The following is a 16575-nucleotide window of genomic DNA, read 5'->3' as shown; positions in this document are numbered from 1 at the left end:
TTCTTTTTAATTAACCTAAAGTCTTAACTTTATTGGTTTTGTCACGTTGTGACCTTCTCATAGAGACTAATAGAGATTATACTATTACCTAATTTTGAATATTTGTAAAGTAAGCTGCTAATACCAAGGAATTGTATATTTTAAATATACAATTCCTTGCTAATACTTATAAAATGTTCATGTAAATACATTTGAATCATATTGACTATAATGTATTTCAAGTTGTTTTTTTTTTTAATTTGAAAATAATAGTGCACGATTTAAAACGATTTTAAACCCGTGTTTTTTTTTTTAAATATTTCATTTATGTTTAACATGTTTAATACGACATATAGATTTATACATGTGTATATAATTTAAGTTGTAACGAAGGTAACGTGTACAGTAAAATTTTAAACATATAACAATTCAAACATTAATAAATTACTAATTTTAAATACGAAAAATCTATTTTGTGATGTATAATGATATATACAGCGCCGTATGACATCTTAGTGCTCGTGTATATCATTTTACACTAATCGTGACGCTCGTCATTGAATATTGGTAAAATGTTCATTTTTGTATTAAAGATGGTATCAAGAGTAATGTATTTTTAAATATCGAAACTTATATCAAAAGATTCTGCAATCTTTCTACTTTTAAATGATAACAAGGTCAAATAAATGTACTTTGATTTAGTATTTTAAAATATATTTTTAAAGAAGTGCCCTTATTGGTTATCAATTACTTTTTACCATGTAAGTATTTGTAACAATGACTGTTACTAAAGTTAAATTGGTATCAAGATAGAAAAATCCGAAAAAATAAATAAAAATATAACCTGTTTGCTAAAATATTGAAGAACATAATGCAAACAAAGGTGAAACCAATTTTTTATAAGAAAATGTTTAAATCGCCAATTGAAATATATACTTCCCGTTGACCTCTATATATCGAATTCATAGATAAAATCTATGACCAGTGACGCATGCGCATTACGGACCGGACTGATTCTTGACAATGCAATCGAAAGACTTAAAATTATTAAGACAAACAAGTGAATATAAACTGAACCAATAAATTTGATCTATGACACAATGTAAATATGAAATTAATAAAATAAGGAGTGAGATTATAAGCAATTTCATAAAGTCAACCATAAACTTGAACAAAATGCCGCCAAATAGAATACACAGGTATTAAATGACAATAATTGTGTACAGTTATGGAGAACGGACATATGTTTTACAACTTGAAATAAATAATTAAGTTATCCATAGTACGAGAACAGGAGTGAAAATGTATGGTCATATCAATCAATTATCAAAGCTAGGTAATGCTTTTTAAATATAGAGAGACGTGGTATAACTTTAAATAAGTAAACATTAAATAACAAAAAACATTACAAATTTTATCAACAGGTCAAATTAACACGAAAGTACGATGTTAGAGTACTCGCAATTACTGTAAGCTAGTTAAAAGACAAAAACAATTAATAATAAAAAAAAAAATCATGCATCAGACACCAAAATAAGTAGGCCTACATTTGATATGCTTTATTCTGAAAAGTCTGACAAAACTCCATACTTTTTCAACATGTTCAAACGTATTCAGAAAAATAAAGCATAAGAAAATAGAACACATGTACAAATATTAGGTAACAATCGTGTATCATAAACAAATACAGCCAAATATGAACTGTAGTGGAAGCATAGTGGGAAATGTAGTAGTTGTTTTGATTTAATGATGCCCATTTATCCGTTAACCTTTAAGTAGATGAAGTTATGAACCTCCAGTTTAATCTTATTTTCTTATTCAAACTGCGTAATTAATTATGAGAATGACCAACCAAATGAGTTTGTAAACATATATTTGATTTTGAATAAAAAATATTCAAGAGACATCCATTTGTATGTTTTCTCATAGCATTAGATTGATTGATGTTTGCTTTACGCCGACATAATTATACTAGGCATTGCAAACTTAACCTATAGGGTACCAGTTTCGACGTACCATTTTTATCTTTAAATGTTTTTTTATGGAACATATCAAATATAAGGTACCAGTTCAATATCACCTCTTATATCTTCAAATGTGCTTACATTTTCTAACGCCGCAATTATAGGAAATTGAAATCGTTATCTATGAGGTACCAGTTTTCTTTCAGAATCTTTCTCTCCTCCCAAATCACCTAAGAAAACCCTTTTCGTTGCGTTATTCTGAATTGTATTGTTAGCTGTAGATGTTTCTTTCTCACATAAAGTTTCCATACAATAAAGTTACAATCCAAAAAAAAAACCATTCTTATTTTTTTCCCTCAGTGTGTCATACTATATAATTCAAATTTCGTCCACCGTAAATGCTAGACAATGTTTCACATAGGAATGGAACAAAACAGGGATTATATATACAACATGAATCTGTATATCATTCCGTTTTGTCCCTCCCTCTATTTTAGATAAAAATAATTTCCATAAGGATGAAACGAAACCGTGGCTAGTTATAAATAAGTGTCTTATATCGGGACGGATATCCATGCTTATGCCGTTGATTCAACCGGGTTCACTGTATTCTATGTTCACTGTATTCTATTTTTGTGACAACTGTTGATCTCCAACATTTGAAGGCCAGACATATAAACGTAGGGTTTGCGACTCTGTTTATGTTTTATTCATGCGTACACTTATAACCTATGTTGTTGTCTAGTTTGTGTATTATATGTACACTTGTTTTGTATCCCCCTTTTAGCATATCTTCTAAATTTGAAATATTTGTTGATCAAGTATTTCCACCTATATTACTGATTATTGCGGCGAACCAGTAACTTGTATCGAATTATGCTAGTATTTAAAATCATGCGGAAGCAAAAAAAGCCAAATTATAAGAAAAAAGGATTCATCCCGTTTAGGATTTCAAATGCAGCCCAAATCCCCCCCCCAAAAAAAAGGTGTGTTAAAAACAATTTGTTACTGAAATTTTATGACACAAAAAGTAACAAAATAAACATAACTACGTACTTGTGTTTTGTGTTTACTAGTCTATATAACATTACTGATTAAATAATTTATATAGATTAACACTGGACATTGTATTTTCCTATGTGAAATATTTTCGACAAGTCATGTTTGTAAAGTTTTTAATTGTTTTTCATCTGGTTGTTACTGGAAATTGTTTTCTTTTGGACGGAACTCCAAATAATGGCAGACAAACACAAACAAACAACCAGTTCCTTACCTTGTCCGAATTTCTACAAGAAAAGAAGACGTTACAGCTGGAAACAGAAAGCTTACGTCATGATTTGGACAAAACTATTTCATTACTGACGAAGCAACTGAAACAAAAGTTTGACCTTTTGGATCACAAAGTGGAAGAAAATTCAAAGAAAAATGACACATATCTTGATTATGTTCCTATGGACATGTATCTTGCTCTAGAACAGAAGTTTAATCAGCTTCAAAATGCAAACAGTGTACTGACAGGAGAAAATAATATGATGAAAAACGAACTGCGTTTGCTACAAAATGTGTCATTGAAACACGATCGAAAAATTCGAGATCTCCAACAGTTAGGGAACATCAAGCCGCTACAGGAAATAGGAACATTACAAAATGCTGTTCAGACTAATACTGCAACAATCCAGTCTTTATCTATGAACGAACGCGCTCGTAGTCAGGACTTTCTTGCACTATATAATTTAACTACGGAGTTTAAAAAAGATGTTATTAATCAGTTGTCGAGCATTCAGATCAATCATAACGTTACTATTGATGAAGTAAGAAGCAAAATAGACACGACAGAGAAGGAGTCAAACTCGTCAATGGCATTATTGAAAAAACGAATCGATGAGAAAGTGGCTTTAACTTCTCACCCTACATCAGGTAGCACAGTGAAAGCTGGAAATATAATAAAATTTAACGACGTTAAATTCAGTGTAGGTATAAATAATTTGTCAACATATAAAAACAGTGGAAAGTTTGTCTGTGAGTCGTCCGGACTGTATCTGATATCCGTTTCCATTGCATCAAGTATGATAGGCAATCCAGAGTATGGCATCATCCTGAATAACAACTATATATCTGAAACAGAAGTCGGATATGAAAGCAGTAATACGTGGCGTACTGCTACAAGTGTAGTATCTAGATATCTATATGTAAACGATTCAATTTGGGTTACTGCTATGAGGGATGTTTCTAGTGAAGATTCGTATTGGTCACAATTTACAATTCTGAAAATTAATTAGGAACTGTCATCTTATTTATCACCCCATCAAATTTGCACACACAATTTATACTCACAATAATATTCTCTGCTGGTTCCCGGGGAATGAGTGTTGTGGACTACTTATTGGCTCCATATGACTTTTTACACATTATAGACCAGTTTATTGTGTGTAACTTCACTTCTTTTAGTGACCATGCGCCTTTACATGTTCGCTTGCGGTGCATATTGCACGATTCACAAGAGCCTGAGCGTAACAGTGGTACGTCAAACAACTCATATGAAAGTTACCGATGGAAGGAAGAGCTGAAAGATCAGTGTTATGAGTCTTTAACTTTAAACAGTGGTTCACTTAGCCAGATAGTATTTTCTGATATTGAAAAATCCCAAGATGGTATTGACAACTATGTTGAATCGTTTACTTCCAATTTGATGGACATTATTTCACCATTCTTTTGTAAATCACATAATTCAAATAATACTTGTGACCGTACCCGTAGTAAGACGACCCGATATAAAGATGACAAACCATGGTTTAACTACGAGTGCAAAAGACTTCGATCTATCTATACTAGTTCTTTGTATACATTTAATAGAGACAAAAATGTTGAAAATCATCAAATATTAATTATGTCTAAAAGACAATACAAGCGTTTAGAAAATAATCTAAAACGAAAATATAAGCGTCAAGAGGGTGATATGATAGCTACATTGCGTAAAAGCGACCCAAAGAAATATTATAAACTTTTTCAAAAGAAGAGAGCCAAAACTTCTGATGTGTCACTTTCTGAATTTTTCGAACATTTTAGAAATTTGGTCACAAATGATGGTATTAATGTGACAGTCGATACTCCAGAGGCCGTTTCCGACGCAACATATGATGAACTTGATCAAATTATTACACAAGATGAAATTTTGAAGTGTATTTCTAACCTAAAACGTGGTAAAAGTCATGGTATTGATGGTACATTTAACGAGTTATTCATTGAATTTAAGGATATTCTACTACCGTTCCTAGAGGAAATATTCAACAAGATATTAGCATCAGGACATTTTCCGAAATCTTGGGCAATCGCAGTGTTAATTCCTGTTTTTAAAAAAGGCGACTCGTCCGATCCAGAAACTATCGTGGAATCAGTTTAGTCAGTAATTTAGCGAAACTATTTACATCTATTATAAATTCAAGACTAATTAAATGGTCTGAGAATAATGATATTATTACAGATGCGCAATTTGGATTTCGCCCGGGTAGCAGCACTGTTGATGCAATTTATTCTTTGTTGACACTCGTTCAGAAAGCACTTTTCAAGAAAAAACGTTTATATTGCTGTTTCGTTGACTACAAACAGGCATTTGACTCCGTAACCAGACTTAACTTATGGTTGAAACTGTCAAGAGTTGGTATAACAGGCAAATTACTGTCTGTTTTAAAATCAATGTATTCTACAGTAAAAGTATGTGTGAAAGTTGATGGTTTTTATTCTGAGCAGTTTACAAGTTCAGTTGGTCTTATGCAAGGGGAAGTTCTTTCTCCTATACTTTTTTCGTTATATGTAAATGACTTTGAAATGGAATTTCTACGTAATAGTAATATACCATATGAAGTGCAAGACTTGTCATTATTTTTACTTATGTATGCTGATGATATGATTTTATTTTCTGATTCAGTTATTGGCCTGCAAGATATGTTAGACACATTATTATTATATACTTGTAAATGGGGTTTGACTGTAAATATTGCCAAAACAAAAATTATGGTATTTAGAAACGGAGGTTTTGTAAAAGACGAAGAAATTTGGTACTATGATGGCAATGCTATTGACATAGTGGATGAATTTTGTTACCTTGGTGTACTGTTAAATTTTAACGGTAAATTTGTTAAAGCTCAAAAACATTTAGCTGAGCAAAGTAGAAAAGCTGTTTTTGGTTTAAAGTCGAAGGTTTCGTCATTGTATTTGAATGTTTTTACATATTTGAATTTATTTGATACTTACATTAGCAGTATTTTATGTTATGGTTGTGAAATATGGGGCTTCCATAAAGCTCCAAATATTGAAAAAATACAACTTGATTTTTGCAAAAACATATTAGGTGTCAAACAATGTACAACAAATGTTATGGTTTATTTTGAATTGGGTAGATATCCTTTGATATATTTTAGAATGTACAAAATAGTGAAGTACTGGTTAAAATTGTTATCCACAAGCAACTGTATTCTTAAAAACTGCTACAGGGAACAACTGTTTAATTTCTGTAATATTAGAAGCAGTTGGATTTATCAACTACAACAATTATTATTTAACTTAGGTTTAAATGAGATCTGGTATAACCAAGACAATTTGATTATTGATACAAATTTATTATTATTTGTAAAAACAAGGATATATGATCAAGCAAAACAGACTTTGAATGATCAACTGAACGTTTCATCTAAGTGTTATTTATATAAATATATTGTCAATAATGTTTACAGAATTATCTAACTAAACATATGAATTTTAGAGTGTATTTAACTCGCCTTAGATTGTCATCTCATAATTTGTTTGTTGAAGTAGGCCGTTATCATGGGGTAAATAGGTTAGATAGAAAGTGTACTCTTTGTACTTTGAATATCACTGAAGATGAATTCCATTTTGTTTTACAATGTGAAAGCTATAGAGACTTGAGGAGACAGTTTATTAAACCTTATTATTATAAACGTCCATTGTCGTTCAAATTAGTGCAACTTCTCAGCACTGAAAATGTAAAAGATTTGCGTAATATGTGTAAATTCTTGTTTAATGCACTTAATCATAGGACCAAACTGTTATTGGTCAATACTTGATATTTATTTGCTTCTCTGATGTATTATGTCATGTTGTGTTATAGAAATGTATTTGTATTTATTGCACTGATAAGCATAATGTGCTTAAAGTAATAAAGAATTGAAATTGAATTGAATTATTAGAACGACCGGAATAGGATCGTGAAATCCAACGCGATTGATTGACACTTCCTCTGCAAGTTAATGAACGATGTAACAACTGTACTACAATCAACCAATCAATTAATCAATCAATCAATCAATCATCATACAATCATTCAATCAATTAGCAGTAAATAACTCAGGTAGTAAAAGTTGACATATTTTCTAAAGTTAAAGTATTTGATATAAAAATAAAGAGATTGGTTTTACATCAGGGGTATAATCAGCGTTCGAGACCATTGGCGTTTAGTTTTTCAATGTTGTTTATTTTTAAATATTGTATGAAGATATTAGAATTGTTTGGGTTTCTTTGTAAAGCATTCCAGGTCTTAAAGCAGTATTTTTGAACTGGTCACCTGTGAATATTTTAAGGTTTAGAAATTTTATGGAATGATTATTGCATACTTAAGTAAACTTTAGCAGTTTGTTTATCTGCTTTTCAAACAGGAAATCTGTTTCAGACACTCTTTCAACCAGTAGTCCGTCGATAGTTTATTTAATTGCTTCATGTCTATTCAGAGCTTTTTTTTAAAGCTTTGTTTGAAGTCCTCAAATCTTAAATTGATATATATCTGTCATAAGTAGATTACATTATTATCAAATGTATAGTTTTTTTTAACATTTCGGATAAAGTCCCCTATGTCAGAAATGTACTTTTTTTTGTGTTTTTACAAAGGGTAGTAATTAATAATCTAAATGTGTTCCTATCCTTTCATTAAGTGGTCCATAACATTATCGAGAAACAATTTCATAGAAATCAAATTGACCCAATATACATGCATTCATTTTGGTACGAATCATATCTCTGGCCTTATATGTCAACAACTTCGAGGACAAAAGTATGACCCTCAATTTGTATTTGTTTTTATTTGGAAACCCATCAAACTATCCAGAATTTAAACGCAACATATCAACGAAGATATTCTAGATACAGTTTAGTCATCGGTAGTTTGTCCATCTATGTCATATTGTAAAACTATATATATTATTCCTGTAGAAATTATTCTGCTGAAAAAGACTTTTGTGTAATTGTTAAATAATCAATGTAATCAATATGTAATCACTTGTATGAAATTGAACTTAAGGGCATACGATACAGTTACAGGGGAGGTAATGACGTTGCTAACGTTCGCGACGTCAAAACTGTGACATATCGGGAAAAGATGCATTTTTCGACTGATTTTTATCATTCAAACTGATTTAATTTGAAAACGAGTACATGGACCCCTATTTTTTAAAAAGACACTTTGTTTAATTTTGCAGGGAGGTTATGTGGACCAAATTCTATAAAACTGTAAATAGTGCAATTTTTTTAATTTTGATAAATATGTATACAGTAAACAATGACGTTTTTTTCTCAATTCATGACCATTTGATAAATATGAGTTATTTCTGAATAAAAATGCATAAATTTTTAGGATACTTATAAAATCATTTAACAAAAAACAATTTGTGTTTATCTTTCAAAACAAAAAAGTTATGTCTTCCTTTCGAAAGGGAAAATACGGCCACAAATCCGAATTTTGAGCAAATATACCAAATTTCGACCTCATTTAACTCAAAAAGTAGCACATGAAGGTATATTTTTTATTGCATATTTGATTGAATCAGACAAAAAAATAGCCTATAAGGAAATTTTCATCAAACTTTAAATACGGGATCAAAACTGTATCGTATGCCCTTAATTGTACTGCTCAAATTATTGGGCGTCATAATTGACAATAAAAAAAACTTTGTATTGTTGTATTGTATTGTATTGTATGGCTACGCAACTTCTCAACAGTAACCCTCTGCTTCATCTTTTTCTATATCGTTTTCATAACTCAATAAATAGGTACGCTCGGGCATTTTCGCACTATACATTGTACGAACTTTATTAAAAGGGTGACTGTGTTACTTCCACAAAAACGACTCCAACAGAGTTATTACTGGGAAACATATGTTGATGACCGTAAGGTGACTTATAGTTGTAAGTATCTTTGTCATTTTGTCTCTTGATGATTGTTGACTCATTGGCAATCATACCAAATCTTCTTATTTTACTAGCATGCATATATTTTTATTTTCTTTTGTTTTATATTCTAACATCATATTTTTGTTTTCTTTTGTTTCCTATTCTAACATCATATTTTTGTTTTCTTTTGTTTCCTATTCTAACATCATATTTTTGTTTTCTTTTGTTTCATATTCTAACATCATACTAAGTATTTTTGTTTTCTTTTATTTCATATTCTAACATCGGACTCGGATTTCTCCTAAACTGAGTTTTACTGTGCGTATTGTTGTGCGTTTGTTTTTTCTACATTGACTAGATTTATAAGGGGAGGGTTGAGATCTAAAAAAAAAACCATGTTTAACCCCGCCGCAATTTTGCGCCTGTCCCAAGTCAGGAGCCTCTGGCCTTTGTTAGTCTTGTATGATTTTTAATTTTAGTTTCTTGTGTACAATTCGGAATTAAATATGACGTCCTTTATCACAGAACAAGTATACATATTTGTTTAGGGACCAGCTGAAGGACGCCTCCGTATGTGGGAGTTTCTCGCTACATTGAAGACCCATTGGTGACCTTCGGCTGTTGTCTGCTATATGGTCGGGTTGTTCTTGCTTTGACACATTCCCCATTTCCATTCCCAATTTTATAGGTCAAAACTTTACTTAAAAAATATGAACAACAACTTGCAAGGTCTGAAGCGCTTTTCTGGATTTATCTTCAGTAGGCAAGCTAAAAGCTGAACAATTGAAAGACCAAGGATGTAAGTTGTCTGCTCTATGGTCGGGTTGTTGTCGCTTTGACACATTCCCCATTTCCTTTCTCAATTTTATAAGGTTTGAAGAATTGAAGAGCTATATATTCAAAGGGACCTCAATTTCTTTATAATTTCAAATTTATAAACGGACAATGTTGGAAAGGTTAGTTATTTATCATGTCAGTACTGAGGTAAAGTCGACTTAGCTGATGATACCCTCGGGGAATGATAATCCACCAACAGTAGTATCATCCCAGTGTTGTAAAACATGAAAACAACAATCTATCACTTTCATACGTCCGACGCGCTTTTCTGGATTTACACCAGGAACGCTAAAAGCCTGATATAATAACGCTAAGGATCTATTAGAACTGAAACAATTGAAGAACTATACATTCAAAAGGACATACAACAAATTCAAATTCATCAAAGACAAAATTTGCCTGAGGGAGTTGAAACCTTAGTTTCTTTAAAATTAGAAAAAATTCAAGCAGGCAGTTTTAGAAGTGTTTATGTCAATACTGATTTACTGACTACTGGGCTGATTATACCCTGGGAACTGATAGTCCACCAGTAGAGGTATAAACCATCATCAAATTTGCGGACGCTAGTGTGACTATACTGCAAATATTTAAATCAAAATTGGTATTGCACCAAGTACTTTTAATGACATTTTGAATTAATACAGGTTAGAATTATGAAAATTTTTCTGTAGTGATTACTATCGATTTGTTTTTTTTTAAACAGGTTGAAACACGATTAAATTGTTTTCTTTATCTTTTTTCTCGCTCGTTATAAAAATCTAAACAGTTTGACATTGTACAGAATCGTGTCGTTTAAATTTTCTGACGTCAGACATGTTTTTAATTTCATAGATGCTTTTGTACTTTTTTTGTAAAATTGATTCTTTTAAAATTGTAACACTGTGATGACTGCTGTTCCCATTTTTTAACTAGTTTATTTATCTGTTTTGTTTACGCGTCGTTGTAAATATAACGGAATTTGATGAGACTGTCGTACAAGGATAGGTTTAGCGCTATAAAACCAGGTTCAATCTACCATTTTTTACATTTGAAAATGCCTGTACCAAGTCAGGAATATAACAGTTGTTGTCCATTCGTTTTTGATGTGTTTTTTCATTTGCTTTTGCCATGTGATTAGGGACTTTCCGATTGAATTGTCCTGGGAGTTCAGTATTTTTGTGATTTTACTTTTTCCTGTACTTTTCATTGAACTGCTGTATAGTTTCTACTATTATATAGAGTGGTGGGTATTTTTTGTTATTCGAGATCCTCACAGTGAATATGAGTTTACATTTCCCCTCAGTAATTTCATATCTATATTCTCTGTGAAACTCAGATATCAATAACTTACACTGGAGTGTCCTCATATCAACAATAATAGTTAATAGTTATCAAAGGTACCAGGCTTATAATTTAATACGCCAGATGCGAGTTTCGTCTACATAAGACTCATTAGGTACGCTCAGAACAAATAGTTATAAAGCTAAACAAGTACAAAGCTGAAGAGCATTGAGGACCCAATATTCCAAAAAGTTGTGGCAAATACGGCTAAGGTAATCGGTACCTGGTATAAGAAAATCCTTAGTATTTCGAAAAATTCGTGCTTTTGTAAACAGAAAATTTATATAAAATAAATGACCATATATTTGATATTCATGTCAACACCGAAGTGCTGACTACTTGGCTGGTGATATCCTCGAGGACGAAACGTCCACCAGCAGTGGCATCGACCCAGTAGTGAAATTGATCTATGTTTTTGTTCAGAAAGATATGGGTTCAAATCCCATGTCAAGGTAACCAATCAAACTGAAGGATTGTTTCAATCGTTCAACATCAATTTCTCAAGTTCGTTTGCTCTCACTTTTCAAATATTTACACAACATCGTGTAAATTTTATAGATGGACACCACTACTAACAGAGTTTTGAAATAAGCCTCGGCTTCTAACATGACTAACCTTAAATTCAATGTAAACGGTCTCTATGCGGTTGTTTTAACCAATCATATGAATATGTAGAAGGTAAGGTGAAGCTGCAAACTTTGCTTATTGTTGAAGGCCGTACGATGATCTATAGTTGTTAATTTCTGTTTAAAGGTCTCTTGTAGAAAGTTGTCTCATTTACAATCCTACCTCATCTTCTTTTTATAAAAGCATGGTTTGATACAGTATAAGGAAATGATATTCTTCTTGTACCCATGACAAGGGTATATATATTTTTTTTCATATATTATTGTAACGTTTTTATGATGTATGTGTGCCTTTTGATATTATTTGATGCGAAAAGTGTAGGATAGAGTCTCTTAATTTGTTTTTACTAAAACTATACAGAATCTTCGTCAGATACTGCATCAAAATTGCAGTAATAAGTCTTCTATAATCATTTATAATTTGATAACCCATTCCAAATATGATTTATTTAAGCAGTTCAGTATTTTTCGAATCTGATTCTTATTGAAGGTTTCTCTATATGAAAATTAAAAAATGTGGTATGCATCTTTTGGTAATCAATTGACCAAGATTGAAAGTGAAGGATTGCAAAACTAAAAAAAAATATTTCAACTTATCTTCAACAATGTCAGATATTAATAACTTAGCATTTATCACACTCTGATTCAAATACAAATCTCGTATCTATTCTTTAATAGCATGCATTCGTGGTCAGAGGATCTTTTTAAGATTGTCTTTGTCACTTCTACAATCTGGTATGGACTCACAGGACAGACCTTATGTAGCTTCTGTTTTATTTATTGAACGGTCTAAAATGGGCTTATTCAGGGTTTGACATGTTTCAAACGTTATCTATTGTGGACGATATTCAGGTGACATTTCATGTCGTTTGTGTTTGTGGTTTGGTTGCTTTATTATTGACACACATACCACGTCTCCTTTCATTTTTCTTTAATAAACAATCAGAAAGACGATTATCATGATTATATAGATCTTTAAAGTGGAAATGATCGAACTTTAAGTTATTTGGTGAAAAGCGCTGTTTTTGATATTTGGTTTACCAACTTGTTCGATATAATGATATGTGCTATGGAAAAAAAAACTAATAATGAAAATGTAAATGTTCATAAAGATTAAAGACTGAAAAGATACGAAAGATACTAGAGGGACATTCACACTTATCGTTAAAAATAAACTGACAACGTCATGGCTAAAAAAGAAAAAGAAAAATAGAAAAAAACAATAATACACCAGACACATCATAGAAAACAGAAGACTAAGCAACACGAACCCCACCGAAAACTGTGGGTGATCTCAGATACTCTGAAAAGTTAAGCAGATCCTGCTCCACATGTGGCATCCGTCGTGTTGCTCACTCGTGAAAGTGATCTTTAGAGATGGGGGAAAATAAGCTAAAGTTGGCTTACACTTTACATCTTGAAAGATAATTTCCCAGTAAGCCAGTACTAGTCGAAACTAAATATGAAGAATCTATAAAAACAAGTCTGCTTTGATTAGAAGTTACACCAAATAACAAACCAGAATAGAGGTTTTGAGGATCTGACTGATCACCATCGTATTTCAGTATGACCATCACTGTTCGAAGTACCATAGCGGTTCAGAGTCCTACACAGATATAAAGAAAAATACAAAATAAGAAAGTAACAATTAATTGCAACCAATTACAGAAAATTATGAATTGAAGTGTAAAAATTAACAAATACTTGAACTCCAAGGAAAATTCAAAACAGAAATTGCATTATCAAATAGAAAAATCGAAAGCTTAAACAGATCAAATCAATAGAAAACAACCGTCATATTCCATTTCTAAACATTTGAAGGTCCCTTTTATGTATTGATTACCTTAACTACAAAATAAAAACAGTAAAATATCGTTTCATGTCGGCCTCTAGTAAGTGTTCTAAAACTAACCTTTCAGTGCTTTTAACTAGATCCTTAACTACTAGAAATAAGATAAACAAAGATATAAGGATTGAACTGTTTTATTTGCGTTTCGTCTACAAAAGACTCATCAGTGACACTCGAATCCAAAAAAGTTTAAAGGCCAAATAAATTACGAAGTCAAAAAGCATTGAAAACCAAAAATGCCTAAAGGTTTTGCCAAATACAATGTAATCTTCATGAGGTACACACACACTCCTAATAAACAATAACTCACTACTGTAGTTTACGTATTTGATCTTAATTATTGGAGAGAAAGCTGTCATTACATGACAAATACAGCAAATTTTGGTAAGGTTCGTGTTGATTCATCGTAAGTTGGTTGTTTTATGTATTGTATTTTCTTGGCTTTTGTTTGTCTCTTTGTTTGTATTCAGCACGTCGATTGAATCGTTCAAGGCTTTAAATATATAGATCATCAAGTTGGTTTTTGACTCTGTTGAAATGTTTGTTCAGGCGTGCACTAGAAACACTTGACTTTTTTTGTGGTTGTCTGGTTTGTGTTTTATACACTAAATTTTCAATCTTAGTTTCTAGAATTAAAAGTATTTGTTGACCAATTTCACCATAACTTTTATTGCAGTGAACCAGTTACTCGTATCAAAATATGTTTGAAATCAGCCGTTATAAAATGATTTTTGAAAGGGCTGTAGTTCATATTTAAAATATGCGATTGATTACCTTTATAATTTCAAATGCAGAAAAAATCAAAAAAAGAAAAAGTATTTTTATGTCAATCTTTTACAGCTATTAGTAAATAAAAATTAACAGAATTTACATAATATAACTGTGTACTAGCATTTTGTACATATACATTTTATCGTACGTGTATACACGTATATGAAACATAATTGTTTGCACATTACTGATTAGATACTTTATTAAGTTTAATATTGGACTTTGTATCTTTCTATGTGAAATATTTTCGTCAGGTCATGTTTCTGGAATTTATAATCGTTTTTCATCTGGTTGTCAGTGGAAATTGTTTTCTTTTAGATGGAACTCCGAACAATGGGGGACAAAAACAAACAAGTAATCAGTTCCTTACCGTCTCTGAATTTCAACAAGAAAAACAGACGTTACAATAGGACACAGAAAGCTTACGTCGTGATTTAGACAGAACTGTTTCATTACTTACAACACAACTGAAACAAAGGTTTGACCTTCTTGAGGACAAAGTATCAGAAAATACAAAGAGAAATGATACCAATCTTAATTATATTCCTATGGACAGGTATCTAGCGCTAGAACAGAAGTTCAATCAGCTGCAAAACGAAAACAACGGACTTATACGAGATTATAACGCGGTGAAACATGAACTGCAACTGTTACAAAATACATCATCGGAACACGATCGAAAATTTCGAAATCTCCAACAATTAGGGAACAACAAGCCGCTACAGGAAATAGGTACATTACAACATGCTGTTCAGACTAATACTGCAACAATCCAGTCTTTATCTATGAACGATCGCGCTCGTAGTCAGGACTTTCTTGCACTATATAACTTAACTACAGAGAAAGAGCAGGCTAATGCCGCTACAAGGCAGCACTCGCAACCGCAAAGTGGAAAGGGATTAATATAAGTTGCAAAACTTGTTTCCCAATCCACTATAAATAAATATGTTTAAAAAAAAAAAAAAAAAAAAAAAAAAAAAAAAAAAATAACTACAGAGTTTAAAAACGATGTCATCAATCAGTTGGCGAACATTCGGATCAATCATAACTCGTCTGTTATTCATTTAAAAAGTGAAATCCAAGCGACTGAAATGCGAAATAATCTAACAGTTACCCATCTGGAAGGTAAATGTAAAGAAATGAACAACAAACTGATTACCAATGAGGCTTACTATAACGTTTCTATCGTGGAAATATTAAACAAACTTGACAAGACAGGGAAGGAGTCAAACTCGTCGATTGCACTATTAGAAAAACGAATAGACGAAAAAGTGGCTTTAACTTCTCACCCGTTATCACGTAGCATTGTTAAAGGTGGAAATATAATAAAGTTTAATAGTGTTGCATTCAGTATTGGTATAAATAATTTATCGGCATTTATAAGCAGTGGAAAGTTTGTCTTTGAAACACCCGGACTATATCTTATATCGGTATCTCTCCCTGTATATCAATCCGGAAATCCCGAGTTTCATATCGTGCTTAATGGCCTTTATATATCCAGCACAGAAATTTGACAAACAAGTGTTAATTCAGGGCGTAGCGGAACAAGCGTAGTAGCCAGACAGTTAGTTGTAAATGACAGTGTTTGGGTACAAGCTGCCGGTGATATTTTGTTTTGGGGAAACAAGTGGGGCCAATTTACTATTATAAAAATAAATTAGAAACTGTCAACGTATTGAACTAGCTAATTGAAAGAGAGAGAGAGAGAGAGTATTGTACATTGCATGAAAACTTATTTTACTATGTCGTTTTACTTTATTTACAAGTTAGACCAGATAGGCTTTATTCCCGGAATATGTCGACTTTTAGAAGTCCACTGAAGCTTACTCTTTCGCAACAAAAATTATCCTTTTCTTAAACGACCGGAACTTTTGCAATAAATGTCAAATTTTGAAAAACAGTCCTCTTTAACTGCAAAAGGAAAAGCAAATCCCTATTTTAAAAACAACTGTCATATTCGTAACTTGCTAGTTTCGTGTTTACACCCACCTTTTATGACAGATATTTATAGTTATTGACCGAGATCCAGTGACAACAACTGTGTACACATACA

This window comes from Mytilus galloprovincialis, chromosome 6 (assembly GCF_965363235.1).
Source record: "Mytilus galloprovincialis chromosome 6, xbMytGall1.hap1.1, whole genome shotgun sequence".
NCBI lineage: Eukaryota > Metazoa > Mollusca > Bivalvia > Mytilida > Mytilidae > Mytilus > Mytilus galloprovincialis.
This window is presented reverse-complemented; position numbering follows the sequence as displayed.